Source organism: Lactuca saligna, chromosome 1, assembly GCF_052625555.1.
Source record: "Lactuca saligna cultivar CGN05327 chromosome 1, ASM5262555v1, whole genome shotgun sequence".
NCBI classification, from domain to species: Eukaryota; Viridiplantae; Streptophyta; class Magnoliopsida; order Asterales; family Asteraceae; genus Lactuca; species Lactuca saligna.
The window spans coordinates 53,192,297-53,216,234 of NC_136417.1; the positions used below are offsets into that span (position 1 = coordinate 53,192,297).

General features: G+C 34.3%; 1 long non-coding RNA gene across 1 annotated transcript; it reads right to left on the reverse strand.

The window, feature by feature from the left end:
* Window positions 1–19,823: 19,823 nt before the first annotated feature.
* On the reverse strand, window positions 19,824–20,544 carry LOC144998241 (uncharacterized). The gene is made up of 2 exons (XR_013660209.1): window positions 20,253–20,544; window positions 19,824–20,074 (listed from the first exon to the last, which is right to left on the reverse strand). It is a non-coding gene; the product is annotated as an uncharacterized LOC144998241 (long non-coding RNA).
* Window positions 20,545–23,938: the final 3,394 nt, after the last annotated feature.

Below are 23,938 nucleotides of genomic sequence, written 5' to 3' on the forward strand. Positions count from 1 at the left end.
GAAGTGGAAGACCCATTCATTGGAAAGAAGCTTAGAGATCCAAATTTAGCTCCATCTGTTAGTGAATTTTGAGGTATGAAGTCCCATCCTTTATCATTGTGTGTTTAGATCTCTTCATGTCATAGTTTTTATGCTTTTGGTCTCTTTTGGGTTAGTTTGTTGAGCTAAGTCTTTTGTGGAGCTTATTCTTTTAGATCTGGGCATATTATGAGTTTTTTGAGCTTAAAGATGCAAGATTTATGGCTTTGTGGTCTCATGCATGCATCAAGTCATTTCTTAAGTTGTTTTGATCCAGTCATCTAGCGGAATTTAGATGATAACCACGGGCTTTTCAAGACAGTCCAGTGGAACGCTAGCAGGCTCATAACATGTAGGTGTTAATGAACTTGGGTGTTCATTCGCTGTATTCCATCCCCCTCATGGTTGCCTTATTTGACTTATATTGCTGAGGAACCCCCGCAACATGTGTTGTCACCCCGATGAAAATATTCTTAGATTAGGTCCCTTGTGTTAGTTATTTTAGGGACATAAAGTGAGAATAACGGGAATGGGTAACTGGGTTATTGTTGGTTGATAATAATTAATTTAATTATTTATTGTGGGTTGAAAACCCTATATGCTCACCAGGCTCCCAAGCCTGACCCACTCAGTTTTATTTGTATTACAGGAAGTGGCGCAAGGGCGTAAGATGGATGAACCATCAAGTTGTTTTGTTTACAAGTCTGTATATGTATATATTTGTTGAATGACTTGTAATGTTATCGTTTATGCTTATTGGTCTGTATCGGAAAATGACACCCCGAGTTTTGATTATATAATGAAAAATACATTTCTTTTATGAAATGCTTTGGTAAACATTGTTTTATCATGTTTTGTTTTTGGGAACAAATTCCGCAACTCTTTCAAATCAAAAGGATTTACTCTGAATTTATTTTAAAAGCATAAATGAAAATCGGTCTTTTCTGGCCGAGATTTTGGGGATGTCACAAATGTCACCAAGTGTTGACAGGTGATCAAGTGGTGGGGGAGCATTTGAATTCGAAACCTAATGTTGAGGGGGAACACACTTTCGAGGGGGAGCATGGTCAGATGAATTGAGATGTTGAGGGGGAGCATCTAAATGACAATCCAATTGTTGAGGGGGAGCAAAATGGATCTCTATAAAATACTTCCAATGATCAAACTGATCTTTTTCATGATATGAATAATAATATGTCTACTGCAGGTGAAGAACAATATGAAAATGTTTGAAGATGCACCATTGGATTTTCATCCTACATATCCACCAATGGACAGATGAATACGAACTCATCCAAAAGAACAAGTTCTTGGTGATCCTCAAGCTGGAGTATTGACAAGAGCTCAGCTTCATGCTAAGAATGAGGTACTTAATGTACATCAAGAATATTGTATGTTCAATGTTTTTAATTTGAAAATTGAACCCAATTCAGTTAAGGTTGCTATGGAAGATCCAGATTGGATTGTTTCCATGCAATCCGAATTGGCTGAATTCGAAAGAAATAAAGTTTGAAGACTTGTTCCAAAACCTAAGGATGCATCAGTTATAGGCTTAAAATGGATTTTCAAAAATAAAATGGATAAAGAAGGAAATATAGTGTGAGATAAAGCGAGGTTGGTTGTGAAAGCATTTTCGCAACAAGAAGGTATTAACTATGATGAAACATTTACCCCTATCGCAAGACTTGAGGTTGTTCGAGTATTTCTTGCTTGTGCAACACACAATGACTTTGATGTTTATCAGATGGATGTCAAGTGTGCATTTCTTAATGGTGACTTAGAGGAAACTGTGTATGTTGAACAACCGTTAGGTTTCGTAAATGATAAATACCCTGATCATTGCTATATATTAGATAAAGATGTTTATGGTCTCAAACAAGCACCCAGAGACTGGTATGCAACTCTTACCAACTTTTTGAAACTCTCTAAATTTAAATAAGGATCCGTAGATCCCACTTAATTTTGAAAGAAAGTGGGGAATCACTTAATGTTTGTTCAAATTTATGTAGACGATATTATTTTTGGCTCAACTGACACATCATTGACTAGAGAATTTGAAAATATGATGAAAAGTCAATTCGAGATGACTATGATGGGTAAAAAAATAATTTTTAAGGATTAAATGTAACAATTGGTAAAAATAGGAACAATCGTACGATGCTATGTTTTGATTATTAAACAATATGAGTATTTTATCAATAATGGTTGAAAGAATTTAACCTCTTTTATTTAAATAAGTTCTTGTGAAATATAAAACAAGTAACTAACGATAATTTCGTTATGATGTATGACTACGAACCATCACCGGTTTGTGAAATTAGCATATAACATCATTTAAACGCAACAAACTTAATTTTTGTATCTACATGTCTCTAGTTGATAAGTAAGTTAGGTTCTATGTAAAACGTTTGCTTAATAGATGTGAAGGATCTAAATTTGACAAATATACGAACCAAAGTGACAAAACGTGGTTAACGATATGGTTAACCGGTTAAATGTCACGAAATTATACATTGCTCAATAAATTTTATATTTAAATAAATTAAAATATAAAATGAATTTTTATAAGGTATAATTAAAATGTATTTAAGTGTTTTTGAATAAAAAGAATAAAACATAAACATTAAAGTTCAAATACACAAAAACTACATTGTTATTTTATACTAAGTATACATGTATGTATTTGTATATATGTATTATTATCTAGTGAATGACTAGTTATGAGTCATGAATTAAAGTGATTTCATGTAAGTTTTATGATGTCTAAATCAATTAAGATAAGAGAATTGGTGGAGATAAGTGCCAACTTAACTAATAAGTGCTTAATCACTTAAGACATTTTACTAAGAATGCTTATTAATCCCTCTTCTAATTTTCGAGATTAAGACCTTCCCTCTCCTTAACTAGAACTCCTAACTAACTAAATAACTAGTAGTTAGTTAGTTAACTAACTCTATCTCTAAACAACCACCCAAGCAAGTGGCTAGACAAGATCACATCACTTAAACTCACATCCCATCACAAGCTAGTCTAGGTTTTGTCCCCTTATCCTCTTCCACTCTTTTCTCCTTCATAATCACGAAATTTCATCTTCATTTTACCCTCATTTGACCAGAAAATACTCCAGGGAATTTCTCTCAACCTTCATCTCATTTTCAAGCACAAGAACTTCCTTCCAAAGCCATCAAAATCATGAACTAAAGGGCTGCTGTCCCTTTTGTGTTTCAGCCACCATTTCACCCATCTACACCTTCCTTTTGCTTGATATTTTTACCACCAAATACCCCTGGAAGTTACTTATTTTGATACTCAAAATTATTGATTCAAAACAGTGAGTAAACTACCCTTTTTCTTTCTCTTTTGCTGTGAAATTTTCGTGACAGCAACATAGCCAAAAGAGTGGCTGTTTTGGAGCATCAAACCAACAACCAAAAGTTCATCTTCAACCTTCCATTCTTCAAGTATTCACATAAGGTGAGTTCATACCCCTACATTTTCATGTTTTCTTCAAGTTTTAAGGGGGGGGGGGATACAAGTTAGAACACTAAACATAACTTAAATTTAAATGACAGCTTTCTACAGAAAAGTTGAGTCCTGTTCACGGACTGTTTTGACCATCTTAAACTTAATATCATTCAAAAATGTACAATATGAAAATAGTTCAAGTTTATACCTTTCTATGGACTACTCGCACGCGTTCATACGATTTTTCTACAATTTATGGCGACTTTTATAAAACTGTCTTTCATTTCAAAAGTGATTTCGGACCAGTCTGTGAAGATGTTCATTTTCACACTAGTTTGAGACTACTAAAAATCATAATAAAAATTAGTAACAAAGTATACTCATTTTATAAACTCTCAGAGGTGATGGATTCAGTTTTTGACTTACGATGATTTTTCTATGAGTTTTCTAAAAACAGGGACAGTAAAGGGTAAAACTGTCAAAAGTGGTTTATAGATTTATTAACACCTTCTAACATTTTTGAGCAACGTTTATACATTGAGGAAGTTAAAACACAATCATTTAAATATGTTTAATTACTATTTTTACAAAAGTGATAAGTACAAAAAGGTCTTTAGTATCAAACTTAAGGATTATTTCATGCAAAGTTTCTAATAAAAACGTAAGAATATGAACAACAATTACGAAACATACCAAATCATCTTTTAAAACTTATACATATATATAACCATATACATATATAGGTTTTGTTTACAAACTTGTCTTCTACATCAAAAATTTCACTTTACTCATTTTTATCAAATGAATCACTTGTGATTTATTACTACTATGTGAAAACTCTTGTCATACTTTGCATGCACTAGATTTATACAAAGTATTTAGAAATTCCAAAGTATCCTTCGTTGTTAAACCGTTTTAATACATTTTAAAAACTTATGATTTATGCATTGTCAAACATTGTGAAAAAGGATAAACTTTGCACACAAAAACTATCACTTTAATACAGGCTTAGTTGAGAATCCATGAGACGTATATATCTTCAAACGTTGCTTTTCTTTATTAGAAAGTAATGCTGCAAGTCCTGTCTATAACCAGAGTCTCCCGTTCGGAGAACATGTCAAATGTGTATAGATCTATACGGGAAGTCATGATCCCACGCCCTGACTGTTAGCTACAGTCCGTCCTTTGGGGTGACAGTTTGTCATAACGCTACGACGCCTGAAGAACGTCGCTACAGGCATATTATGTTTAGTATGGTTATAAAACTCACCGGATATACAATTAATACGGTATTATGCTTTTATGAACGAGTAGCTATTAAAACTATGCTACAACTTTTAAGCATGTCGGTTGCTTGCGATTTTCGGTCTTAGAGACTGCTAGTTATGTTAGGAAAATAAGGGTTTTTCCTGGATACAAACCAAACAACTAATAGGAAAATAAGGAATTTTCCTGGTGCAATTACTTACAACTTATAACACGAACATTCATATGCATTTCATACTTTTATAAGAAAATAAGGGTTTTTTCTTGGAAAACACAACAGTTCGTATTTCAACCATGAGGGAAAATACGGGATTTTTTGGATCTAATACATTCATTGTCAACACAACGAATCATAACTCTTTACATTTGAAATACTGCGTTTTCTGGAAAACAAACACGAACTTTCGAATGGCGTACATTTTCTCAAAACACTACTTATGAACTCACCAACTTAATTGTTGAAACTTTTTCTTTGAAATAACTTGTATTCTCAGGGAACCGCTAAGCAGGTTTGGAGATCAACTTTTGGGGATTAACGTGCTGACGTTAATTACTTCTTTTGAAAGATGTTTATGTATTTATCTTTTGATCATGTAACGAATACAATTATGTAAACATTTTGAAAAACTTAATATATATGGTGGTGTGTACTTTCCTTTCTATGAACTGATATGATACTGAATATGACGTCCTCCGCCCTCGAACGTTTTCGCCGTTCTGGTTTGGGGGTGTGACAGATTGGTATCAGAGCATTGTTTATAGTGAATTAAGTATATCAAAACCATTTTTGGCATACAACTATAAACACAACTGGGCAAAAACACTCTGAGTAAGAGTCATACTTTTAAAATTAAATTTATTTAGTTTTTGTAAAGTAGGCATGCATTCATTCCATATTAATAACATGGTCAGTATCATAATTAAAACAATATAGAAGTATTATAAATAAGTTGTGTAGTGCAGGTATGCCTTGGGATATGTAATCGGAACTGGGAAGAATATAGCCTGATCAACTATATTTGTCCAAGAGCCGACTAACGTATGCCAAGGAGTGTCTGCAATGGACAACAAATTTAAAACTTACCAAAAGCATATCGTTAAAGAATACTAAGGGAGTATTCGAGTGCCTTCAACCATTAAACTTAAGAGTAAATTCCATGTGCTTTAGCTTATAGTCCATTCTTAACCCTATTCTCGTATAGACTCAAATGGCTGGATTCCATCACCCCGGTGACCCCTACTACCCCAACCATGGTAATGGAGAAGGGATAGAGAATGATCCTGAAGAAGGAATGCAAGAAGAATCAGACTCAGATCCAGAGAACAATAACCTACCCTTAACGGCTCCAATTCAAAATCCTAATCCTCGACCGGAATTTCATGGCTCGACACCCCTTTGGGCAACTAACCTGGATAGGTGGAGCCGCGAACAGGATCAAACCCTTCCATTCAACGGAGACCGAAGCTTCTACAACCTAAGAGAGGGAGGCTCAGCAGACAGAGCCCTTCCTATATTGGTTCGTCGGATTTCTCGCATTGGTGAGCAAGGACGAACGACCATCCATTAAACTGAGGAAAATGATGCGAACACTGGAGTCAACACAGTTCGCATCCGATAGTTAGGATTATCTCACGGGAGAATCGTAAATCGAAATGAAGCGTTGCAGAGAGAGCTAACGACAACTCAAACCGAAGTGATAGAACTTCGGGCACGCCAGACAAGACATGAACTACGTATGCTCGAGATGGAGCGTCAGTTGGCATAATCTAAGGCCCATGTAGCCAGCTCGCGTAACAAATAATACCTGTCTTACTTCCAAAATTTTGTCATAGCATAAGACCTCGGATAAAGTCCTTACTTTTCTTAACCTTGTAATCGGAAACCTTTAGATAGGTCAAATTTTCCTAACTACAAAATGTAATGCACCATGTTTTATAATATATGATGTATTTCCTTTATTAAACCCTTTGCATACCCCTCCAATTCATGAGTTTATCTACTCTCCTTATGAGTCGAACTCAAAACCCTATTCAGGGGTAAACCAAACTTCTGATATAACAAATTACTAATGTGCGACTTTCAAATCATTAAAACTTATAGTTCTTGTTATTTCCTTACCAGAACAATGTCTCCTCGTAGATCAACACGTAGAAACGCAACCCCACCACCACCTCCTCAATATGACCCCAACATAGTGCAATCTGCTATCGCTGCGACAGTAACAACTGCACTGTCTAAAGCAAACGTTAGCGGCGCAGCAAGGACTGGAAATAACCAACTTACCAACGCAACCCCATTCCTACAATTGGACACCGCCACTTTGCAAGCTACAGTTATAGCCACAGTGGCAGCCATTATAGCATACAATAACTCTGTCAACTCAACCAGGGAAGGAAACGATATCAAAAATTCTAATCAAAGAAACAATCGAAACCACCTACCAGTAGCTACCTACAAGAATACCGCAAGGTGCGAACACAAGAACATGAAACGACAACCCTAGAGCAAGAAGGGAGGCAAATCAACTCAAGGAAACGCCAAAAAGCAATCAAAAAACCATACTCCTACACCCAAAAGGTCGTACAACGGCAACCAGCCTATGTGCAACCGATGCAACTTTCATCATCACAGATCCTGCCGTGAAATGCATTGCGTTAGGTGCAATAGAAAGGGACACACCGTACGCTACTGTAGAGAACTAGCCCAACCAACTGCTCCAGCCACAAATGTAGGAGTAGACCGCGCGTGTTATGAGTGCAGAGTAACAGGACACTTCCGAAGGGACTGCCCAGAGTCAAACGTCATGAATGCTGGTGAAGGAGGCCGAGTATTCGCAATGGGCCAAGGGGAGGCTATTGCAGACCCCACGACTATTCTGGGTACGTTACTCCTTGATAACTTATTTTCATACATTCCAATTAATAGTAGGGACGCAGGGGAGTTCCGTGAGTCACAAGTTAGAAATCTACTCGAACAAACACCCCCAATCATTCAACAAAACCTTCATAGCAGTAATAATAGAGATAGACTAAAAAGCACTAAAAACACATATGTATATTTCACTATCCCACTAACAAGCGGCTTACAATGAGAAGTACCGACATCGACATTCGACGTGGATTGGTGTGGCCCTACCCATACCAGTTCCATGTGTTATAAAAGACCCTTTCACTTTAAACATCGACTATTGAGACACGATCGATTCATAATGACAAACCCGGCACAAAACCCCAATTGGTTTCTAGTTTCAAAACCCCGAAGTACTCATATGAGGAATCTTTACAACCTTCCCGTAGTATCGCCCAACAGATCATCTAGAAATACCACGCTTACAACAAGTCAAATCCAAGCTCAGAAACTAGCAGTGAATCAAAACCATGAACTTCAAAACATAGCTTCCCTAATTCATCGAGTGAATATGCTAACATTTAGAAGAACATAAGTAAATAAACCCAAAACCGCACGATCCCGATCGGTCGAAGTGATAGGCGGAGTAATGAAGGTCCGCTGAAACACGCACATTAGGATCTAGTTTCATAAAGGAACAAGAGGAACAAATGGACCATAAGCACTCACGCCTGCCCGCAAGTACTGGAGCCCTATATAATTAAGATTCTACGGACTTAGGGTTGGTAATTTCACTTTAAATCCTTTTCCTTGTTTGGATGTGGGCTTAGAATAGAATCACCGATTCGACTGTCTTTTCAATCTTAATTATATACGACTTATAAACACAAAGAGATGATAGATGAATCAGTTATGAGTCATACCATGAACTCCATGACAAGTTACCCAAGACAGTGGATGGACATGCTACCACTTGAGCAATCGTAGACAAATCAACCAAACCCACACACTTTCTATCGACCAAGGCTACAAAGAAAAATAGAAAAGCTGACACGGGCATATCACAAGAAGATTGCGAGACTGCATAGTATACCACTATCTATCATTTTGGATAAGGGACAGGCGATTCGCCTCGTGTTTTTAATAGTCGTTAAAGAAATCCTTTTTATCACCCTCAAACTGAAAGACAAAGAGGAAAAACCATTCATCGAATCCTTTTACAACATCAACTATTACATTAACATCAAGGTCACGTCATTCGAAGCTCTCTGCAGAAGCAAGTGTAGATCACCTCTTTGATGGGATGAGGTAGGTAACACACAAATAGCTAACAGGCAAGTTCCTAACAACACTCTCACCAGCCCCCAGGTCATACGAGAAACTACAGAGAAGATTGTTCTTACCCGTGAATAATTGAAGGCATCCCAGGATTGGAAGAAGAACTTGTCTGATGAGACTCTTGTTATTCCACTGGATGAAATTTAAATCAACGGGAGTCTAAACTTCATCGAAGAACCGGTGGAAATCATGGATCAGGAGGTCAAAAGGACGAAACAAAGCCGCATACCCATAGTGAAGGCCCGTTGGAACGCCAAACGAGGACCTGAATTCACTAGGGAACGCGAGAATCAAATAAAAAAAGAAACACCCCCAATTGTTTAGTGATATCCCGTCTACAAGTTGAATTTCGGGGCGAAATTCTTTTAACGGGGGGAGAATGTAACAATTGGTAAAAATAGGAACAATCGTACGATGCTATGTTTTGATTATTAAACAATATGAGTATTTTATCAAGAATGGTTGAAAGAATTTAACCTCTTTTATTTAAATATGTTCTTGTGAAATATAAAACAAGTAACTAACGATAATTTCGTTATGATGTATGACTACGAACCATCACCGGTTTGTGAAATTAGCATATAACATCATTTAAACGCAACAAACTTAATTTTTGTATCAACATGTCTCTAGTTGATAAGTAAGTTAGGTTCTATGTAAAACGTTTGCTTAATAGATGTGAAGGATCTAAATTTGACAAATATACGAACCAAAGTGACAAAACGTGTTTAACGATATGGTTAACCGGTTAAATGTCACGAAATTATACATTGCTCAATAAATTTTATATTTAAATAAATTAAAATATAAAATGAATTTTTATAAGGTATAATTAAAATGTATTTAAGTGTTTTTGAATAAAAAGAATAAAACATAAACATTAAAGTTCAAATACACAAAAACTACATTGTTATTTTATACTAAGTATACATGTATGTATTTGTATATATGTATTATTATCTAGTGAATGACTAGTTATGAGTCATGAATTAAAGTGATTTCATGTAAGTTTTATGATGTCTAAATCAATTAAGATAAGAGAATTGGTGGAGATAAGTGCCAACTTAACTAATAAGTGCTTAATCACTTAAGACATTTTACTAAGAATGCTTATTAATCCCTCTTCTAATTTTCGAGATTAAGACCTTCCCTCTCCTTAACTAGAACTCCTAACTAACTAAATAACTAGTAGTTAGTTAGTTAACTAACTCTATCTCTAAACAACCACCCAAGCAAGTGGCTAGACAAGATCACATCACTTAAACTCACATCCCATCACAAGCTAGTCTAGGTTTTGTCCCCTTATCCTCTTCCACTCTTTTCTCCTTCATAATCACGAAATTTCATCTTCATTTTACCCTCATTTGAACAGAAAATACTCCAGGGAATTTCTCTCAACCTTCATCTCATTTTCAAGCACAAGAACTTCCTTCCAAAGCCATCAAAATCATGAACTAAAGGGCTGCTGTCCCTTTTGTGTTTCAGCCACCATTTCACCCATCTACACCTTCCTTTTGCTTGATATTTTTACCACCAAATACCCCTGGAAGTTACTTGTTTTGATACTCAAAATTATTGATTCAAAACAGTGAGTAAACTACCCTTTTTCTTTCTCTTTTGCTGTGAAATTTTCGTGACAGCAACATAGCCAAAAGAGTGGCTGTTTTGGAGCATCAAACCAACAACCAAAAGTTCATCTTCAACCTTCCATTCTTCAAGTATTAACATAAGGTGAGTTCATACCCCTACATTTTCATGTTTTCTTCAAGTTTTAAGGGGGGGGGGGGGGGGATACAAGTTAGAACACTAAACATAACTTAAATTTAAATGACAGCTTTCTACAGAAAAGTTAAGTCCTGTTCACGGACTGTTTTGACCATCTTAAACTTAATATCATTCAAAACTGTACAATATGAAAATAGTTCAAGTTTATACCTTTCTAAGGACTACTCGCACGCATTCATACGATTTTTCTACAATTTATGGTGATTTTTATAAAACTGTCTGTCATTTCAGAAGTGATTTCGGACCAGTCTGTGAAGATGTTCATTTTCACACTAGTTTGAGACCACTAAAAATCATAATAAAAATTAGGAACAAAGTATACTCATTTTGTAAACTCTCAGAGGTGACGGATTCAGTTTTTGACTTATGCTGATTTTTCTATGAGTTTTCTAAAAACAGGGACAGTAAAGGGTAAAATTGTCAAAAGTGGTTTATAGATTTATTAACACGTTCTAACATTTTTGAGCAATGTTTATACATTGAGGAAGTTAAAACACAATCATTTAAATATTTTTAATTACTATTTTTACAAAAGTGATAAGTACAAAAAGGTCTTTAGTATCAAACTTAAGGATTATTTCATGCAAAGTTTCTAATAAAAACGTAAGAATATGAACAACAATTACGAAACATACCAAATCATCTTTTAAAACTTATACATATATATAACCATATACATATATAGGTTTTGTTTACAAACTTGTCTTCTACATCAAAAATTTCACTTTACTCGTTTTTATTAAATGAATCACTTGTGATTTATTACTACTATGTGAAAACTCTTGTCATACTTTGCATGCACTAGATTTATACAAAGTATTTAGAAATTCCAAAGTAACCTTCGTTGTTAAACCGTTTTAATACATTTTAAAAACTTATGATTTATGCATTGTCAAACATTGTGAAAAAGGATAAACTTTGCATACAAAAACTATCACTTTAATACAGGCTTAGTTGAGAATCCATGAGACGTGTATATCTTCAAACGTTACTTTTCTTTATTAGAAAGTAATGCTGCAAGTCCTGTCTATAACCAGAGTCTCCCGTTCGGAGAACGTGTCAAATGTGTATAGATCTATACGGGAAGTCATGATCCCGTGCCCTGACTGTTAGCTACAGTCCGTCCTTTGGGGTGACAGTTTGTCATAACGCTACGACGCCTGAAGAACGTCGCTACAGGCATATTATGTTTAGTATGGTTATAAAACTCACCGGATATACGATTAATACGGTATTATGCTTTTATGAACGAGTAGCTATTAAAACTATGCTACAACTTTTAAGCATGTCGGTTGCTTGCGATTTTCGGTCTTAGAGACTACTAGTTATGTTAGGAAAATAAGGGTTTTTCCTGGATACAAACCAAACAACTAATAGGAAAATAAGGAATTTTCCTGGTGCAATTACTTACAACTTATAACACGAACATTCATATGCATTTCATACTATTATTAGAAAATAAGGGTTTTTTCTTGGAAAACACAACAGTTCGTATCTCAACCATTAGGGAAAATATGGGATTTTCTGGATCTAATACATTCATTGTCAACACAACGAATCATAACTCTTTACATTTGAAATACTGCGTTTTCTGGAAAACATACACGAACTTTCGAATGGCGTACATTTTCTCAAAACACTACTTATGAACTCACCAACTTAATTGTTGACACTTTTTCTTTGAAATTACTTACCGCTAAGCAGGTTTGGAGATCAACTTTTGGGGATTAACGTGCTGACGTTAATTACTTCTTTTGAAAGATGTTTATGTATTTATCTTTTGATCATGTAACGAATACAATTATGTAAACATTTTGAAAAACTTAATATATATGGTGGTGTGTACTTTCCTTTCTATGAATTGTTATGATACTGAATATGACGTCCTCCTCCCTCGAACGTTTCCGCCGTTCTGGTTTGGGGGTGTGACATTAAATATTCTTCAAAGCAGAGAAGGTATTTTCATCAATCAAGAGAAGTATTCTTGTAATCTATTTGAGAAGTTTTGAGTGGTGAATAGGTCAAAATTATGAGTACCCATGGTCATTGGCACACGCTTAGGTCCTTTGTTGGACAAGCCAGTTATCGATATTACTTTGTATAGGAGTATGATTGGTTTGTTACTTTACTTAACTACTATTTGACCTGATCTTATGTTTGTTGTTTGTAATTGTGCCAGATATCAGTCGAATCCCATGGAACCCCATCTAACCGCTGTAAAGAATACTTTTAATTAACTCAAAGGGACAATTTCGTTGGGTTTGTGATACCATTCAAAAATAGGGTTTATCATACAGGCGTTTTATGATGCGGACCTTGGAGGTTGTTAACTTGACTGAAAAAGCTCAAATGGTGAATGTCAACTTTTAGATGGGAAGCTTGTAAGCTGACAACCAAAGAAACAAACATGTTTTTCGATTTACAGATCAAAAGTAGAATATGTTGCTATTGCAGCTTGCACTTCTCAAATCATTTGGATATAAAGTCAACTGCGTGATTATTCAATCAACATGAAAAAGATACCATTGTGTTGTGATTCACAAAGTGTTGTACGTATCTTTCATAATCCAGTGCATCATTCGAAGACCAAGCATATAGCACTTCGCTATCATTTTATTAAAGATTATGTTGAGGATGGAAATATAGAGGTTCACTTTGTGAAAACAACAGATCAACTTGCAAATATTTTCACTAAACGTTTGGATGAAAAGACTTTTCTTAGGATTTTATCGGGGTTAGGAATGATTGATGAAATTGCAGTTCCTAGTTTAATTTCGTCCTGAAATCATGCAGAGTCGACATATTGCTAAATGATCCTGAACTTACTGTTCACTGTTCAGCGTTCAACATCTTCCATTTTCGATATTCCTCTTAATGATTCAGCACACACTTCTTTACCTGTGGAGACTTCGTTGTCAACAACCATGACTCAATATCGATGATTTTCATATCGATTGTTTGGTAATATTTTTTTTTTGCTTTTCATAGTTTTCAATTTTAAATATCAAAAATACAAAAAAGGTTTTGTTTCTTTTTTATTTTCTTTACAAATACAATCAAATCCAAAAATATTTTGTTTCTTTTGTTTTCAATTTTTAAAAATCAAAAATATCAAAAAGTTTTTCTTCATTTTTCTTTTGTTTTTTGTAGCTATAGAAGAACAAATTAAGGTGTACATCAGTTTGCTGCTAAGGGACAAGTATCAGTTCTAATCTTTATCCTTGTTAGGTATCCCTAGAAGCATGTTGGCCGAAGCCTCGTTGACTAAATGTGTTTTAAAGCCTTAATGGATCTCTAATCATGAGCACTCCTTCCCAATCTGGCTATATTTGCATTAGTCATATAACTACCTTAATCTTCTCATATTGAGTTAAGAGTTTCTTGCTTGGTCACAATATAGTAAAGGTACAATTCGTTTCTTAACCAATCTTTTTCATCAACTTAACTCTTCATGGTTCAGACACTTCACTTGCGTATCCTAGACATCTCTGGTATAAACCAATCAGAATGTAGAGGCTGCACACGTTTGTGTTAATGATCTTGATTCATGAGACCTTGATGATAGCGAAACCCACAATTCCCAACTCATAAAGGAATTAACGGTGAACCTTTTGTTCAATATTTTAATGAAACACTTGTTTCAGTACCTCACTTCGATATTCAAAATCATATTCATTCAATCTGAGTGGTCTTGATAAAATGCTCTTCACCTAATACATTTTTGTCCAACAAGATCCAATACTTCAATTTTTTTTTTGGTTTTTGATTGAATATCTGTTTGAAATGTCATTACTTGTAAAAATTTATACATATCACTTATCACTGACTACACTGACAAACAATTAATTTTGTTTACAAATTCTCACACTTATGTCAAGTTGTGATATGTAACAAAAGTTTGCCTACCTACGAATCATATGAAAAAGAAACCCTTCGATACTCCTGTATGAGTATTCAATTGTAATTTACAGGAAACAACACAAGCTGTTCGATATCTCTCTTGATGTAGAATGAAGCGATCATTGTTTGCGATTTTACTAACTTTATGTCAATTTTTATTTGACATCACATAACCAATTTTTTTTATTTGTGTTCTCATCTCGTTCATTGGCACACTTTTTCACCGAAATCCTCGAGGTTCTGAGTAATACCAACTCAGGCTCACAATTTCACAAAGTCTGGCAAATGACTTCGCTTCTAAACCCAAAAACGAATGAGCCCAACCTCCATACTGAGGGTTCATTGACGGTTCATATCCTCTTGGTGTAAGCGAAACGACTGATTGATGTGACGGTTTGGTTGCTTCACGGGTTTCAAGGAAAAAGTGATCACCAATTTTCAGACATGGAGACTTTTACGGCTATAGGTCCGTTTTTCAAGGACACACGTGACATGACTTTAATGCTAACCGCTTCACATTCAAAAATTGGGGACTAAGTATAAAAGGATTTTGGGGTCATCTCATTCAAACTTTACGCGATCAGGCTAAAGATTTTCCCTAAATTTCTTTCCTTATACTTAACTGTTCTTTCTCATCTTCAAACCCTAACAATGACGGTCACAAATTTTAATGTTGATCCTTCTCAAACAACTGGTGATGCTTCATCTCAACCTTTGTTAAAGATCGAAATTACCAACTATAGAGTTCAACCTGATGTTTCCAAGTACCCTGAAGAGTTAAAGATGATAATTATTGCTCTAAATCACTATGTGCTTTCAACTGTAATGCCATCTTCATTCTCGGTTCTGATGACTTGATTATCACTGGCCGGATCAACTGCTGTGTTAAACAAGACGAAAAAGGTTTTGTTAGTTTTCTACTTACCGATGAGAAGAAATACAATCTGTCAAAGAAACATTTTGCTCAAATCTTGAAGATTCCCAATGTTGAACCTTTCTATGAGGCCATGAATGAAAAAAATCGTTCATATGTTCAATCAAATGGGTCATCAACCCCCACTCACCAAGATCAGTGAGTTTAAGAAGTCATCTTTACCGTGTGTTTGGAACTTCCTTTTTGGGATTTTTCTTTGATGCTTGACAGGTCAAAGTGTTGGTCTTGATAAAGCCAAGCTTGAGGTATATGAGATGGCTGTTGGTGTGTATTATGACCTAAGTTTGGATTATGCAACACAATTATGGAAGGAATTTGGTAACAGTATTGCCCACACAAATGTTGCTAATGGTGTGTCTTGTGCAAGGTATTGGAGTTTGATTTTGCAATATGTCTATGAAAAGGAATGCGTTATGGTTGCTGTTGATGTTCGAAAAGCTAAATTTGCCTTGTATCAACAACCCAAGATGATGGAAGATGATTTGGAGGAATTTCCTTCCATCTAACGAATTCCAGATGCCATGCTTCTTAAGGTGGATCCAACACATCCAGATCTTGTGGCTTATCTTACCACAATCAACCCAACTATCGAAATAGGAGTTTTATTACCAAAGGGAATAGCAGGGGCTTCTAAACGTGGAAAAAGTTCCAAGAAAATTACCAAGTCTTGTCCATCGAAGCTTGATAAAGTGTCTCCTGAGAAGGAAGTAACGAAGGCTATCCAAGAAACACTTGTTCAGGATACTCAAAACGAGGTAGTACCATCGAAAACTGGGGTACTTAAGCAAACAAAGAAGCCTGCTCAAAGACCTCATCACTCACCTGAATGGAGGTCTAATGTTGAAAAGGTTCATGAGAAGTCTATTTCATCATCTAAAAGAGCTTTTGTATCCATATCAAAGAGGATTCGAAAATCTTAATTAAGTCGAAAAGGTGTGACCATTCGTGAAATTGCAGCTCTAGTTTCTTCGGCTTCCAAGAAATGAAGAGCTGAAGACACGGTGAAGAAAATCACGAAGAAGAGCAAGCAAGGTCAAGATTCTTTGGATGAGGTTGTGCTTGAAACCAAATTCGAAGATAGTGATCAGTCACCATCAAGGAATGATAACATTGGCTTCGATTCACCTAGAGGGATTTTCCAGTCAAGTCGATTATCAAGGTGATTGGTAGTCCTGGTGGCAATGTGAAAGCATCATGGAGCAGATTGAAACAAAACATGAGGAGAGTTTGAAGCGTCAGTCTGATTCTTTTAACTATGAGGCCAAGGGTTTGCAAGTTGTTTCCAAAGAAAGACATATTCTCTTTGTTGAAGCTATTAAGAGAGTGAAGGAGGATGTTAATTTCAAAATTGAAGAGATTAGTAAAGGGATGAAGAATGAGGTTGCTAACCTTGATCATAATTATTCCAATCTTCATACTAAGGTTGATATAATTGCTAATGTTGTGAAGAAGGTTGTTGAGTTTTATAATTCTGTACTCACCAAGGTTGATACAAAGCGAGAGTTTGATTCGAAAGGTTTTTCCATGATAGAAGAGTTATTGGGAAGTTTGAAAGAATCTTTGTCATAGCTTAATGTTTCTCATTCATCTTTAGTTTCACATGAGTCTCTTTCGAAGATATTTTCTTCTTTTGAAACTAATCTTAAAGCTGAAATTGTTCTGTTATTACGTTTGGTGAACCTGATGCCCACTAATGCCCCACCTGTGTCTTATGTGGTGCAAGGGGGATAAATGGGTGTTGGCATGGGCTCTTCGAAAGTTGCTGGTATTGGTTCATCAAAAGTTGGTGACAGTGGAAAAGTTGTGGGAAAAGTAATCAATACACAAATTCCAACTTCGTTGCCCAAGTCTACATTAGCAACAACCTCAACTATTGTCACTTCGAAGCCATTAACAAAAGGTACAGTCATTGGTTCAACTGTTGGAGGTTCAAGTTCGAAGCTACCTCTATCGAAAGAAGAAATGGAAGGCAAAAGGAAGGGTATCCAGATTGATCTTTTAAAGAAGAAAAGAAGATTGCTTTGGAAAAGGAAATGGAGAAACAAAGGCAGATTCAGTGCATTCTAAGACAAAGATAGAGTGATCCTCCTAGTCTTGAGAAGGGTGATCCAACAAATCCATATTGTTACGAGACTATCGAAGCTATAGTTTTCAGTGGAATCATGCATGATTTTGTGAAAGTTCGTAAAAAGAGCTTTGATACTGAAAATACCGATTTTAATCAGTTGGATTTTCCTATCAACAAAATGATGTTCATTTCAGCTCAATATGAAATTGTGGATATGTTTGAAGATAAGGAAAAGTACAAAAGATTGAAGCTCATATTTCATGCAGTATTTGGTAAAAGACACGAGGGTATTTGGTCATTGGTGAAGATAGTGAAAGTTCTTAATATTTCGAAAGATGTTTTATTCGAAGGAGTATTGAAGAATTATTGATTTCATGTTGTTAGAGCCAACAATGTAGCTTGTGACTTCTCTATAGCTAATTTTCGTTTGAGAAATCTTAATGATCTCATTAGTGTTGCAAAGATTTTGAGAGGTGTAGATGTATTGAAGCTTCAAATTATCAACAAATAAGACTTTCTGATTGGGTTCACACATAAAAAACTTTTCATAGATAATTATTATGATTGTCTAGCCATGACAAATGCGGAACTTGCTCTTGTAATGGGTTGACAAGTTACTGTGCCTCCGTTGATGCTTAAGGGTCGAGGAAGTCTTAAAGATTTTGAAGATGGTGAGATTTGTGTGAAATCATTGGGTATTGTGTTTGCCGGGATGAACAAGAAATGGAAGATTACAAAGTTCCTATTTCAAGTTTGTGATGTGGAAAAATATACCAATTTGCAATATACGAATCTTCTTATTCGTATAAATAGTTGCAAATGGAATAATGCAGGATATAAGGTTGATGTTCGTAGAACTATACCATATGGTACACAGAGATTAGAAGAGTTCTTAATCAAGCGGCAAAGATGCTAATGACTTAGGATTCGATATTGTTCACAAAGGGAGAGAATGTTGAGGTCAAATTTGATTGTGAGGTGTCGAAGCGTCCTTTGTTTTATATTAGTGTTGAAGTCTGCGTTGTATGTATTTCATAGGGACACTTTTGTATGTCGAAGCGTATTAGATTTAACCCTTAATGTATTTTTTTTGTTAACTTCTATCATTCTTATAAATAGTGATAGGTAGTAGAGATATAGTGACTTTTAAGCTCTAGTGTTCTTTACTCTACAAACACTCTTTACTCTACAAACACTCTGTATCTTTCAGAAGTTTTATTGAACCAAAAAAATTATATTTACATTCCGTATTCTAGATTCATTATAAACTCTGATTTCATTTCATTTACTTGATTAACACGAACTATTTGACCCTTACCCTCTTTAGCTATTTAGCGGTGTTTAAGGTTATTTTTGACCGAGTCAATGGCCTTGATCAACAACCGACCAGACTACCATCTCTTGGCCTCCTTCCAGGAAGTAGCCGACTTTCTATTCTTCCTCCAAAAGTGAGAAGTGATTCATCCACCAATTTACAAACAAACTCATCATTTAGGAGATCTTCACATACTTCCTGAGTACTTTGTTATTTTACTAGCTAGTGGTCTTGACCACTAATAAAGTCCTTTTAAACACCAATGTTTGCATAGCGCTTTGCTAATGTATTTAAATGGTATAAAACTTGTAAATATGTATCATAACATACATAATAGATTTATTTAAAACCTTTGAGTTCCTATTATATCCTTTGTCATTGTTTTTTTCTTTTTCTTTTCTGTATTATTGGACTTATATTCCCACGAAATTTATACCCTTTTTGATTTGACATTTCCAGTCGTAAAGTTTGACTTCTATTTCTACATGCATGTCAAAGTCGTCACATGATGTTTTATGCATGCCCTTTAAAGTAAAGTAAAACCATTTGACACATGCACATGGATCGGAATATATGCACTTCACGATCCTCTATAAACGCCTTCTAGCCTTAACTAAAAGCCATTATATTTCAAGCAAATACAAGTATCTGATTGTCTTACATGATCTGATAATGTACTAATTAGTTAGATTGTTGTTCTGAATTTCCTACTGCTTTTAGATGCGCCATTTTTGCCTGAAGTCATGCAACTTCAAGTTAAACACCTCAAAGTATTTCCATCAGTAAATGCTATATGTTAAATCAGAACGATTTAACAATCTAATTAATTAATGTATATCGATTTGTTTTTTACAAAAAGATCTATATTACAATGAACCATATATCATTCGAGAACAACGAAGCATCCATCGGATATATTGACGAGGTTAAGAAAAAATACATTCAAAGACCACAATAAAACAAACCGACAAACACACATTTTTATTATTTGTTCAGCATGCAGAAAATTCTATTCTGGCCAACATCAAATCAAAATGAGACTAACCATGCGTCCTCGGTAGCTTGTAATTATGTTCTCCTCCACTAGTTCTCCAAAAACACATAAGGCTTTATTCGTAACCTTTTGGCATCCCATGCCTATGCAAAAAAAGTTAAAACTATTTTTTCAAATTAGAATACTATAACAAGAAAAGTAAATAAACAAATCAACGGAAGTACAATGTTAATATATAATTTGTAGAATTTTCAATGTAGAATGCTGTAGTATACAAATTAATGAATGCACATTGTTCTTTCTTGCGTTTGTGAAATGTACCTACTATTTATCAGTAACCACAACATTAGACTATTGTGTTTGCTAGTAACAATGCAATGACTATTCTTGCTTCATGAGTATGCATGGGTTCTTGATTGAACAAAAGAAGAGATGACCTAGCATGAGAAAGAAGAGTCTGTCAAGTTAGCCATGGAGTGACTGCCTAATTAATGAACCAAATAAGGTGTTACTTCCAACATCTATTTGAGGTGTTTTTAGGCAAGTCATCCTTGGCTACCAAACAAGAGTACTCTTCTCTCCATGTAAGAACCTCTCTTCATATTCTCTTATCAGATTTGATGTGCATTACTCGTTTCAGCAATATTGCCTATTTATAGCCAATGATAATTGAATGGAAAATGAAACGGCATAATTGTTGCTCTATCTTTTTCGTTTCTTCTTTTCAACTTTCTACCGTATAAACCATTCGTAGGAGAATATATCCTTGCTAGACCAAATGAATTAATGAACCCTATTCTCTATATCTATATGAGGGAAAGCGGATGAAAACGGCAAGTAAAAGGAATAAAGTTTGTTCAATCAATGGCCCATATTTGCATGGGGAGTTGACTTCAACTATCTGATTAATGAAGCCCACAAACATATTCTTTTGTCCGCCATTGATCTCATTTATGTCAACAGTGCTGCTAAATATGAAGTTCATAGTTTGTTATATAACTTCTGCTACTAGTATATTGCGCATTTGTGCCCTATTTATTATTATGCATGTGAAAGAATTTGATGATATATCTCTGGCTCAAATTTTGACTCTTAATAGCTAGATATGTATCCATGTCGCCCCTGATTTGGAACAAACTTGTATGCAGATTGGGTAACTTGCAATCAGAGTATTCTATAATCATTTAAATTTCGAAATTAAAATATTAATTAATCAAATTGAGAAGATTCCAGTTTTCTTCCAATCAAATATTTAATAAATAACCAATTGTAAATCCTCAATCTTTCTGTATAGTCCCTCCAACTTAAAGCGTCTAGCTTACATTTCCGACTGCCATTTTCTCGCCTATAAACACCCTCACTTTTCCCCACATAACGATGAACTTAAACAAATATCTTTGATGACCATACAATTGGTGTTTCATCCGTACACAATTGCACAAACATTTTGCTCAAATTTTGCTTCATAACGTCATAGAGATACCATCGATACAATAAAACTTTTCCAAAATCTAAAGTTGTAAATTGTTCCTGGTTTGTCAATTCCGCGGAAAGTCGGAAACTAGTTTAGCATTACAAGAACCAAAAACACACCCACATTGTTAATTAGCAAATAGATAATATCTCCAATCATAGTAGTCATAACAATCCTCTTTAGAATACACATCGCACTTAAGATCTTTAATCCATTCCATGCACAGTTTTAAAATTCATGCCAAACAAAAACAAATTAAATACTGCAAAATTATATCATATTTAGGTACCAATTGTCATGTAATCATTTTTTTAATAACAAGATGCTTTATCTTCTATTCCATATAACTTATAACTAATTGACGAGAATGACGAGAAAACAAAAGTAAAATACAAAACATATATTAAAGAAAAAAAGACAAAATATGCATCCACAACCACACTAGCACAGTGTTTCATAGTTTCATGTTGATTTCACATTAACTAGCTAATAACCGAACGGATGAAAAATAACATTTAATAAAAACTAGTTGATAAAATTAGTTATGAAATATAAAATGATATGAATTGGGGTGTAGAAGAAATGTTTTCAATATCATAAGACAATTATTAAAATAACACATTTCATAATTAAAATATTAAATGATATTTCTCCAATTATTTATGTTTTAAATGAATTTCCTTGCATCCCATCCTCACATTCATTCGACAAGTATTAACACATCGAATTGGATGATTATTCAAGATCTCCTTCATCATGCTTCTCCTATTTGCGTTGACATATATCATACATGGCTAGCTCCTTTTAAATATGATTTTAGTAAATATATACATTATAATCTAATATTAAATTCTTATATAATTTAATAATTTTAATAATAATCAATTATATATAAATATTTCAAAATAATAATGAAAACAATTTAGCAACATTAATATTCAACTGACATTAGCATCAAAGTAACCTTCCAATGGACAACTATTGATACTCTCCAAAGATGAACAAATTTAACGCCACAATCGATCGTATACTCTATATAAGATGCATTTCTTATTTCTTAAATACTTTGTAAAGTTATCACAATTTTTCCTCACAATTTTGAAGGATCTATAGTCTCTCTCTCTCTCTCTCTCTCTCTCTCTCTCTATATATATATATATATATATATATATATATATATATATATATATATATATATATATATATATATATATATATATATATATATATATATATATATATATATAAATTCAACATATATGGGCCAAGTTGCAACCATTCTTTATTTCAATTGCGTGCTCTATCATAGTCCCATGTTCCAAATACTACATATATGTTAACATAATGAATAGTCTCTCTACAAATACCAAACAACGTAGATTATAATTTTGTAACAAAATTAGTATTGCACTAAACTTTTTTTCTCTGGCTTGAGAAAAGGCTAAACTTTCCATAATTGATGGTACGTATTTGTTGTGAATGAATATGAGGTAATGCGAGAATTTCACCTATAGGACTAGGATGATTTATATATGGCATCTACTAATTGTGCCAATGTATAACAAAATCCTAGCCTTTAGATTAAAAAAATACGATTGAGCGATTAATTAGGATTCTACAAAAAAAGGATATAATTAAATAGTTCATTAAAAAAATGTTTGTAATGGTATTATAGACATTTATTCAATCTAAAAAAAGAAAGTCATTGGTTCTTGGGACTTTATATTCTGACGAAATTTGCATCCATTTCGAAAATATTTATAAGGGTAATATATTTCATCAGCACACATAATAGGTTAACCGTGCACCTTTGAGTTTCTATTATCCAGTGTCGCTGCTTCCCTTTCCTTTTTCTACTAGTGGACTTTATATTCCCACGAAATTTATACCCATTTCGATTTGACATTTCGAGCCCAAAAGTTTGACTTCTATTTTTACATGCATATATATCAAACTTGTTACATACACTTTTGGACAAATCTTTTAAAGTTTCAACAGTAGATGCTGCTTAATTTATGCATTCCCTTTAAAGGTCAAACCATTTGACACATGCACGTGGATCGGAATATATGCACATCAAACGCGTTGTGGCCTTAACTAAATACAATAACCACATATATTTTAAGCCTATGCCAATGACAACTCGTCGGTAAAATGTGCCGGCAAAACCTCATTAGGGCTGAACATGGTATGATACCAGTTGATTTTTATTCAAACCGTATACCATAACAATTATATTTGGTATAAATCTTTTATTGCCACTAGTGTACCAACTATACTTGGTACCAACTTATTTGGCTACCAACAAGTTTGGTTGGTACAAATTGGTAATGATATATTACCAACTTTGTTTTAATTTTCTATTGTAACAGTTAATGACTAGTAACAATATACGGTACTTTTCTCATCTAGTAATATAAATTAGTAAATTAACTATTCTAGTTACTAAAAAATTTTAATAAGTAACTTTTTAGTTTTTGAATCGAATATTGTAATAACTATTTACTAAGTCTAATGTCTACTATCATACCTT